The following is an 8,872-nucleotide window of genomic DNA, read 5'->3' on the forward strand; positions in this document are numbered from 1 at the left end:
ATTCGTCAAAACTCACCGAAACATACACTTAAATGGGTATACTTTAGTACATGCAAATTATACCTAAATATGGTTTCTAAAAAAAGATAGGAATGAAGTAGGGGTTTTTATGAAATCTGCAATAGGAAAAAATGTAGCAAAAGCAAGCTGTTAGGTGAGCTTAAGTGAGTCAGTTGTAGCACAGGTGAAACAACACAGGAGCCTGGCTTTCCAGCCCTCCTGTAACTCTCTTCATTGGCATGCTCATTTCTTAAGACATAATTTTGTAGACACAACTGTCTCTTTCCTCATCACAACTGAAGCCTTCATGTATGTGAAAGTCACTCATCTGTTCCACATAGATTCACTCAGCGTTCAGTATATGCCAGGCTCTGTGCTGAGGGCTAGAGACAAAGCAGTGAACAGGAATGTCTATCTGCCTGCATCGAGTTTACTACCCAACACAGAAGGCAGACGCTGAACAAGATGCCAGACTGAAATAAGCTGAAAGTCTCCTACTACACACTCCTTAGAGATGCTGGGTAGAATAACAAGTAGCTCAATTCCAGGAGCCAGAAATGAAGAAAGGGTTAGGGAGAAGGACACAACAATAAGTGCAAACTGCTTCTGTGATGCTCCTGAGGAGATGTAGTTTTCAGGGCCTCAAACTGACCCTAATGACTGGGAATTAGGGTAGTACTGCCTTGGCTAAGAGAGGAGAGAGGACTTGGGCCATGAGAGAGAGGGACCCAGGGCTTCGCTGGTGGTCCAGTGGTTAAGAATCTGCCTGCCCTAGGTAGGGGACACAGGTTCAATCCGTGGTTCAGGAAGATCCCACAACTAAGCCCACAAGATGCAACTACTGAAGCCCGTGTGCCTAGGGCCCATGCTCTGCAATAAGAGAAGTCATCACAATGAGAAGCCTGTACGCCTCAATGAAGAGTAGCCCCCGTTCACCATGATTAGAGAAAGCCAGTGTGCAGCAACAAAGACCCAGCACAGACAAAACTAAATAGATAAATAAAGAGAAAAGAGAGCTAGGGACCCAGAACTGAGACTCCTCCATTACCTTAGAGAGTGATACTTCCACAGACAGAGCTGGCTTATGACCAGCTTCATGAAAGCTTACACACCTTTAAATCTTTTTTCCATGCATGAGTTGAGAATGTACACACCTCCATATTCAGGAGATAACTAAATGGGTATCATCAAGCTCCAAATAATTCTCTGACACATTATCTCCCAAAGAAGAGAAGGAAGGAGAAATACCACAGAGCATACGAATAATCCTTTCTAAAGAAATTATTTAAAATTTGCACCTGAGAGGGTAATGAGCTACATGGGTAACAAAAATCTCCTTTACAAGGTCTTAGCATTCTCTGCAGAGGTTATCTGACATCTGCTGTTCTCAAATGAAATTCCCAGAACATTGAGCCATATTTAATATTATGTTATAGGTGTATATTAAAAAATCTAAGGAAGCCACCAAAAACAAAGAAGCAAATAGACTGTATGATTTAACCAGGGGGAAGGGAATAGGAAATAAAAGAAATATAAATCAATCCAATAGGGGAAATATAAGACAAAACATAAGAAGGAAAAAAGATGTCATGTAAATAGAAATAAGGTGATAGAAACAAATCTAAATATGTTATCATCATAATAAGTACAGACTAAACTCTTTAGGTAAAAGACAAATTTTCAAACAAATATTGTATCAGTTCAGTTCAGTTCAGTCGTTCAGTCATGTCCAACTCTTTGCGACCCCATGAATCGCAGCACTCCAGGCCTCCCTGTCCATCACCAACTCCCGGAGTTCACTCAGACTCACGTCCATTGAGTCCGTGATGCCATCCAGCCATCTCATCCTGGGCCGTCCCCTTCTCCTCCTGCCCCCAATCCCTCCCAGCATCAGGGTCTTTTCCAATAAGTCAACTCTTCTCATGAGGTGGCCAAAGTACTGGAGCTTCAGCTTTAGCATCATTCCTTCCAAAGAAATCCCAGGGTTGATCTCCTTCAGAATGGACTGGTTGGATCTCCTTGCAGTCCAAGGGACTCTCAAGAGTCTTCACCAACACCACAGTTCAAAAGCATCAATTCTTTGGCGCTCAGCCTTCTTCACAGTCCAACTCTCACATCCATACATGACCACAGGAAAACCATAGCCTTGACTAGACGGACCTTAGTCGGCAAAGTAATGTTTCTGCTTTTGAATATACTATCTAGGTTGGTCATAACTTTTCTTCCAAGGAGTAAGTGTCTTTTAATTTCATGGCTGCAGTCACCATCTGCAGTGATTTTGGAGCCCCCCAAAATAAAGTCTGACACTGTTTCTACTGTTTCCCCATCTATTTCCCATGAAGTGATGGGACCAGATGCCATGATCTTCGTTTTCTGAATGTTGAGCTTTAAGCCAACTTTTTCACTCTCCTCTTTCACGTTCATCAAGATTCTTTTTAGTTCCTCTTCACTTTCTGCCATAAGGGTGGTGTCATCTGCATATCTGAGGTTACTGATATTTCTCCCAGCAATCTTGATTCCAGCTTGTGCTTCTTCCAGTCCAGTGTTTCTCATGATGTACTCTGCATAGAAGTTAAATAAGCAGGGTGACAGTATACAGCCTTGATGTACTCCTTTTCCTATTTGGAACCAGTCTGTTGTTCCATGTCCAGTTCTAACTGTTGCTTCCTGACCTGCATACAGATATTAATGCATATATATGGAATCTAGGAAAATGGTACTGATGAGCCTGTTTGTAAGGGGGCAGTCGAGACACAGACGTGGAGAACAGACTTGCAGACACACTGTGGGAAGGAGAGGGTGGGGTGAATGGAGAGAGTAGCATGGAAACCTTTACATTATCATATGTAAAACAGATTTCTTTCTTTCTTTCTTTCTTTTTTTTTTTTTTGCTGTATGACACAGGGAACTCAACCCCACGCTCTGTGACAATCTAGAAGAGTGGGATAGAGTGGAAGGTGGGAGGGAGGTTCAAGAGGGGAGGGGACATATGTATACATATGGCTGATTCATTTTGATATATGGCAGAAATCAACACAACATGGTAAGGCAACTATCCTCCAATTAAAAATAAATAATTTTTTTTAAAGACAACCTTTCAGATTATATTTTTTCAAAAATGAATAACGTATAGTTGTATGCTGTTAGTAAGAAACAAATCAAATATTTAAAAACATCGAAGCTTTAAAGTATCATTATTAATATGGTCTTCTATTCTGAAAATCATCTGAAAACAAGAAAAAGAATGAAAAGATCTTTGCAAACTCCACATTCAGCAAAACCAAGGAGATGAGTATAATTGGAAGAGAATAAATTACATGTAAGGACTGAGAAAAGCAGCTGAAATTGGGGGCAATAATGAAATAGGAACTGGAAACAAGAAAGTATGAAAAAAAAAAAGGCTTCCCTAGTGGTTAAGTGGAGTAGGCAATGGCAACTCACTCTGGTATTCTTGCCTGGAGAATCCCATGGACAGAGGAGCCTGGTAGGCTGCAGTCCATGGGGTCGCTACGAGCCGGACACGACTGAGCGACTTCACTTTCACTTTTCACTTTCATGCATTGGAGAATGAAATGGCAACCCACTCCAGTGTTCTAGCCTGGAGAATCCCAGGGATGGAGGAGCCTGGTGGACTGCCGTCTGTGGAGTCGCACAGAGTCGGACACGACTGAAGCGACTTAGCAGCAGCAGTGGTTAAGAATCCGCCTGCCAACACACGGAATAAGGGTTCGACCCCTGATCCTGGAAGATCTCACATGCCATAGAGCAACTAAGCTCGTGCACTGAGCCCACATGCCCTACAGCCTGTGCCTTGCAAAAGACAAGCCACTGCAGTGAGAAGCCCACCCACTGCAACTAGAGAGGAGCCCCCTCTCACCGCAACTAGAAAAAGCCTGAGGGGAAAAAACGAAGATCCAGGGCAGCCAAAAATAAATAATCAATTAATTTAAAAAATAATAATAGAAACTATGGAGGAACATTTGAGCATAAAGAGAGACAAGCAGAGGCAGATGTAAAAAATATGAGGAAAATTACATTTCCCAAAGGTGAGGGTCTCATCATTTGGGTCTTCCTACTTGTAACTACGGCTGCAAGAAACTGGGAAACAGAGGAAGGAGGGCTGCTCAATCCTTTATAAAAGTCACGTTTATGATGGGAGACAAGAAGGGAGCTTTAGTTTTGGTTTTGGTTTTGTTTGTTTTGGCTGTGCTGTGGGGGTTTTCCTGGTGGTTCAGTGGTAAAAAATCCACCTGCAATGCAGGAGACGTAAGAGACTCGTTTGATCCCAGGGTTGGAAAGATCTCCTGGAGGAGGGCACTGCAACCCACTAAAGTATTCTTGCCTGGAGAATCCCACAGACAGAGGAGCCCAGTGGGCTACAGTCCATGGGTTCTCAAAAAGCCAGAAGTAACTGAAGCAACTTAACAAGCATGCATGCATGTGCGACCAGGGATTGAACACAGGCCACAGCAGTGGAAGCCTGAAATCTTAACCACTAGACCACCAGGCAACTCCCAAGAAGTAAGCTTTAATGTTATGAAAACCAGCTAACTTGGAACTCTACTCTGACTCCTTCAACATACCCAGGAACCTCTTGCAAAGAACTAGTCTGAGAAAACTCAGACAATGATGTGTAAGAAGAAAAGAATGAGTATAATATTAATCCAAAGCTAAGAAATGAACTGTTCATAGGTTCTTGAGGCAAGAATACTGAAGTGGTTTGCCATTCCCTTTTCCAATGGACCACGTTTTGTCAGAATTCTCCATGACCCGTCCTTCTTGGGTGGCCCTGCACTGCATAGCTTATAGCTTCATTGTGATCCATGTGATCATTTTGGTTAGCTTTCTGTCGTTCTGGTTTTCATTCTGGAGACTGTGGGATTGTAGTACTTGCTTCTCCTGTTTGATCTCTGATGGATGAGGATAAGAGCTTGTGCAAGCTTCCTAATGGAAGGGAGGCTTGCTCCTTGGAAGAAAAGCTACAACCAACCTAGACAGCATATTAAAAAGAGACATCACTTTTCTGACAAAGGTCCACATAGTCAAAGCTATGGTTTTTCCAGTGGTCATGTATGGATGTGAGAGTTGGACCATAAAGTAGGCTGTGTGCTGAAGAATTGATGCTTTTGAACTGTGGTATTAGAGAAGACTCATGAAAATCCCTTGGACAGCAAGGAGATCAAACCAGTCAATCCTAAAGAAAAACAACCCTGAATATTCACTGGAAGGACTGATGCTAGAGGTGAAGCTCCAGTACTTTGGCTACCTGATGCAAAGAGCCAACTCACTGCAAAAGGCCCTGATGCTGAGAAAGATTGAGGGCAGAGGATAAGGGGAAGACAGAGAACGAGGTGGTTGGATGTCATCACCAACTCAATGGCAGGACACTATCAAAAAAATAAAAAGACAACCCACAGAATGGGAGGAAATATCTGCAAGTCATCTATATAGTGAGGGTATAATATCTAGAATATATAAAGAACAGTTAGAATTGAATAAAAAGACAAATAACCCAAATTAAAACTAGGCTAAGGATTTGAAATGACATTTCCCCAAACAAAAAATGCAAATGGCTAATATCCACAAGAAAAGATGCTCAACATCATAAGTCTTTAAAGAAACGCAAATCAACAAAATACCACCAAATATCCACTACAACAGCTATACTTTTTAAAAATGGAAAATAACAGGGGTTGGCAAGGATGTGGAGAAATTGGAATCAAATTGTCAAAACTTGGAAGGCCATCCTTGATAGGTAAGTGAATAAATAAATTGCAATACCTCTAGACAATGGAACATTATTCAGTTCTAAAAAGAAGTGAGCTATTAAGACATGAGAAGACATGGAGGAACATTAAATGCTTATTATTAAGTGAAGGAAGCCAATCTGAAAAGGTGACATACTGTATAATTCCAACTATATGACATTCTTGGAAAGGTAAAACAATGGAGACAATAAAAAGATTCGTTGTCAGGGTTGGATGGGATGAATTTAGAGAAGAATAGGCAGAGCAGAGAGAATTTTTCTTCTGGTTTTTTGTTTTGTTTTGGCCACGAGGCACGTGGGATCTTAGCTCCCTGACCAGGGCTTAAACCCATACCCCTTACACTGAAAGGTGAAGTCTTAACCACTGAGCCACCAGGGAAGTCTCTCAGAGACAATTTTTATGGCATAGAAAACACTCTATGATGGGACTTCCCTGGTAGTCCAGTGGCTAAGACTAAGCTCCCAATTCACATGGCCCAGGTTTGATCCCTGATCAGGGAACTACATCCCACATGCCACAACTAAAGATCCCACAACTAAGCCCCAGAGCAGCCAAGTAACTAAATGAAAGAAAGTGAAAAGTGAAATTTGCTCAGTCATATCTGACTCTCTGCGAATTCTGCAGGCTAGAATACTGGAATGGGTATCCTTTTCTCTTCCCACCCCAGGGATTGAACCCAGGTCTCCCACATTGTGGGCAGATTCTTTACCAGCTGAGCCACAAGGGAAGCCCAAGAATACTAGAGTGTGTAGCCTATCCCTTCTCCAGTGGATCTTCCTGACCCAGGAATCAAACTGGGGTCTCCTGCATTGCAGGCGGATTCTTTACCAAATGAGCTATCAGAAAAGCCCCAATAAATAAATATTTTTTAAAAAATATGATATTAAAGTGATGGATATATATCATTATCAGTTCAGTTTAGTCGCTCAGTCGTGTCCGACTCTTTGCGACCCCATGTACTGCAGCACGCCAGGCTTCCCTGTCCATCACCAACTCCCAGTTCAGTTCAGTTCAGTCTCTCAGTTGTGTCCGACTCTTTGCGACCCCATGAATCGCAGCACGCCAGGCCTCCCTGTCCATCACCAATTCCCGGAGTTCACTCAGAGTCGCATCCATCGAGTCAGTGATGCCATCCAGCCATCTCATCCTCTGTCGTCCCTTTCTCCTCCTGCCCCCAATCCCTCCCAGCATCAAAGTCTTCTCCAATGAGAGGAAGCAGAAGATATTAAGAAGAGATGGCAAGAATACACAGAAGAACTGTACAAAAAGGATCTTCACGACCCAGATAATCACAATGATGTGATCACTCATCTAGAGCCAGACATCCTGGAATGTGAAGTCAAGTGGGCCTTAGAAAGCATCACTACGAACAAAGCTAGTGGAGGTGATGGAATTCCAGTTGAGCTGTTTCAAATCCTGAAAGATGATGCTGTGAAAGTGCTGCACTCAATATGCCAGCAAATTTGGAAAACTCAGCAGTGGCCACAGGACTGGAAAAGGTCAGTTTTCATTCCAATCTCAAAGAAAAGCAATGTCAAAGAATGCTCAAACTACTGCACAATTGCACTCATCTCACATGCTAGTAAAGTAATGCTCACAATTCTCCAAGCCAGGCTTCAGCAATACGTGATCTGTGAACTTCCTAATGTTTAAGCTGGATTTAGAAAAGGCAGAGGAACCAGAGATCAAATTGCCAACATCTGCTGGATCATGGAAAAAGCAAGAGAGTTCCAGAAAAACATCTATTTCTGCTTTATTGACTACGCCAAAGCCTTTGACTGTGTGGATCACAATACACTGTGGAAAATTTTGAAAGAGATGGGAATACCAGACCACCTAACCTGCCTCTTGAGAAATCTGTATGCAGGCCAGGAAGCAACAGTTAGAACTGGACATGGAACAACAGACTGGTTCCAAATAGGAAAAGGAGTATGTCAAGGCTGTATATTGTCACCCTGCTTATTTAACTTCTATGCAGAGTACATCATGAGAAACGCTGGACTGGAAGAAACACAAGCTGGAATCAAGATTGCCGGGAGAAATATCAATAACCAACTCCCAGAGCCTGCTCAAACTCATGTCCATCAGGTCGGTGATGCCAAATATATTTATATATATACTTTTGCCCAAACCTGTAAGATGCACACCAAGAATGATAAGGCATGGACTTGGATGATTATGCTCTATCAATGTAGGTTCATCCTTGATGAAAAATGCACCATGCTGGTGAATGATGATACTGAGGGAGAGGTAATGCATATGTGCAGGTAGGGAATATATGGAAAATCTCTGTATTTTCCTCTCAATTTTGTTATAAAACTGAAAGTGCTCTAAGAATATTTTTAAAAATATCTTTATGACTGATTTGCTTTTTGTATGACAGAAACCAATACAACTGTTAGGAAATTTTCCTCCAATTAAAAAAAGATTTTAAAAAATCTTCACTTAAAAACTTGTATAGAAGTATTCACAGTAGCATTATTCATAATAGCCCCAAAGTATAAACAATCTAAATTTCCATCACTGGTGAATGAATTAAATTTGTTTTTTCATCCACATGAAGGAGAGTACTGGAACATGCTGCAAAATGGATGAAACTTGAAAATACTGTATTATTCTAAAATATTACATAACTGCATGAAAGCATCTGGACACTGGATAATAACATGAAAAACTAATCATAATGAATTTCAAGTGTGAAATTCTGAGCTGTGGGGTTATGAGTATTGGCTCTGTTATTTATACTTTCCTGCAGCTTATCTAATTGTAAAAAAGGAATTCCTTGGCAGTCCTGTAGTTAGGACTTGGCATTTTCCCTGCCGTGGTCTGGGTTCAGTCCTTGGTCAAGGAACTAAGATCCTGAAAGCCATGCACTGCTCAGCCAAAAAAGAAAAAAGCTAGTTCCAAAATAGTCAACAACTACTTGTTGACATTTTACTTTGTAACATGTACTTTGCTATCCACTGGTTATCCTAAGATCAAAAGCAGTCTCTGTCCTCAAGGAACTTAAGTGGTTAAAATTCAGTGATTGCTGTAATGGAGCACGTGAAGCTGCATGCTATGCCACAGAAGATTCTAGGGGGAAAACATAGGTTCTCAGCGCA

Source organism: Ovis aries, chromosome 14 (assembly GCF_016772045.2).
Source record: "Ovis aries strain OAR_USU_Benz2616 breed Rambouillet chromosome 14, ARS-UI_Ramb_v3.0, whole genome shotgun sequence".
In the NCBI taxonomy this organism is placed as follows: Eukaryota; Metazoa; Chordata; class Mammalia; order Artiodactyla; family Bovidae; genus Ovis; species Ovis aries.